Below are 2500 nucleotides of genomic sequence, written 5' to 3'. Positions count from 1 at the left end.
TATATATATATATTCATATATTCATATATGTGTATATTATATATATATATATATATATATATATATATATATATATATATATATATATATATATGTGTGTGTGTGTGTGTGTGTGTGTGTATTTAAAACTATTGTTTATATAATTATAGGAAGTTATTGAAGGAAAATAGCAGGTCAATGGTAAAAGCATCTCTGAAATGGATAATTAAATCAAGCTTATAATTGAGCTTATGTCAACCATCTTTTAAACACTATTGTTATAAGTAGATTTAATTTTATGAAAATATTACTTAGGTTATCAAACGAAATCATCGAGGTCAAAATGCAGGTCAGTAATGAATAATAACAGTTTCTCTTGGAAAGGAAAAATGAAATCAATCCAGATTATGCGTAAACTAGAGTGTCACTCCGTAGCGCTCAGACGTCCGCTTATTTCTCGACCTTGATTTTTGACTTGAACATGTATTAATTGGCTTGGAGTTTCATACACTCAAATGTGAACCAAGATTGAAGGTTCCATCAATAGGTCCCAAATGCCGAGATCTCTAGGCTCGGATATTCCTCTCTAGAGGGAGCCCATCTATTCGAGCCTAAGGACATGGAATATGCTGCTGAGTCTGTGACAACGATGTCCAACCTTATAGGAAATTTGGCTTGACCGTGGTCTTGACCTTTGACCTTGACATTCCAAAATTTAATAACTTCTATCTTTTTTTCATAACAGTTAATCCATGTAAGTTTCATTACTTTACGACTAAAATTGTGGCCAGGAAGCTGTTCACAAACAAACACACAAACAGGGGCGAAAACATAATCTCCTTCCAACTTTTTTGGTAGACTTGATTAAAAGCAAGTAGAGGCATATAATTACGATTATATAAACAATATACTGAAGAATAAGATAGGCAACGTATGTATAAAAGGAATAGCACTAACCTGTTAACTAAAGATTAATAATTTTATTGCAATGGCTAATCGGGTTGATACTAGTTTTATTAGCGACGCTATTTTCATATTTTGTTTAATGATAAATATCTATTTATTTTCAGAAGCTTTATTTTATGCAATGTTCAGCTTTCAATAATTTTGTTCAATTTTGCAAGAAAAAATAATAGGTTTTATTCAGACGTACTCAACGATTTGTTTACAAGATACGAAACTCACTCTCTCTCTCTCTCTCTCTCTCTCTCTCTCTCTCTCTCTCTCTCTCTCTCTCTCTCTCTCTCAGATTTATAGTTCAGGAAAATAGCCATAAAATTACTATACATAGACAAGATGTATATGTATACGAGAGAGAGAGAGAGAGAGAGAGAGAGAGAGAGAGAGAGAGAGAGAGAGAGAGAGAGAGAGAGAGAGAGAGAGAATTTTTTTTCTTTTTTTTAGTAACCTCGCCATGCTTGTTATCTATCAAACGAAGACCGCGGTTCTAAAAGCCAGCTGGATAAGAAATAAGAAAGTAAAAGGGCAGTCAGAAGAGCGCTGGCTTCCGCCTCGGCAGCTTATTTTTTACTTTTTGCTCGACTTTGACCTTTGACCTTAAGATGTACAGTATTGATTGGCATGGATTTTCATACACTCTCATGTGAACCAAGTTTGAAGTCTCTGTAACAACGATGTCCAAACTTATGGCTGATTACGTGAATTGGACATTTTGCTTGACCCTGACCTTAGCTTTTGACCTTTTCCCTTCAAAATTCAACAATTTCCAGCTTTTCATATAACAGCTAATCCATGCTAATTTATTACTCTACAATTAAAATTGTGGGCTGGAAGCTGTTCACAAACACACACACACAAACACACACACACAAACACACACATACAAACCCAAACATAAACAGGGACGAATACATAACCTTCTTCCAACCTCGTTGGGGGAGGTAGTTAAAACAGGAACGAAATCTTTTAGATTTTCTCGTCGTTTGGTCTTCAGGAATATCAAAGAACCCATCAGACGTCTTCCAAGGAGGTTGTCGACCATCCAATTAAGACACAAGTGCCATTAAAGACTTTCTTAGGACACTTAAGAATTTCTTAAATCTTCAAGTGGTAGTTATGCTGCTTAAGAAAACAAAGAGAAACTAGAAAAGCACTCTGGGCGTGCAGAGCCCCTTGGCAGCTTATTTCTTTAGGTTCCACGTCTCAACTTAACAAATAATCCCTGAAAGTTTCACTACTCTATGAGTAAAATTGTGGTCAGGAAGTTGTTCACACAAAAACAAACAGACAAGCAGAGGCGAAAACATAACTTTCTCTCAACTTCTATGGCCAAGGTAATTAAGAGACAAAATAAAGACATATTTTTATTCATGACTGAGGACACCGAAAATAAAATATCTCCTTTGAGCAGCTGGATTATAACGAGCAACTGGGTCCAGTATAAAATCTTTAACATACTCCGCCCACAAGTATCGTGATTGGCTAATAAATTTTCCCGGTTGACTAATCTAAACATAAATATGGTAATAATAAAATAGATTATAGGTAATTATAACTTGAG

The sequence above is a fragment of the Palaemon carinicauda genome, chromosome 19 (assembly GCF_036898095.1).
Source record: "Palaemon carinicauda isolate YSFRI2023 chromosome 19, ASM3689809v2, whole genome shotgun sequence".
NCBI classification, from domain to species: domain Eukaryota; kingdom Metazoa; phylum Arthropoda; class Malacostraca; order Decapoda; family Palaemonidae; genus Palaemon; species Palaemon carinicauda.
The sequence above is the reverse complement of the archived record's forward strand: the minus strand, read 5'-3'. Positions refer to the sequence as shown.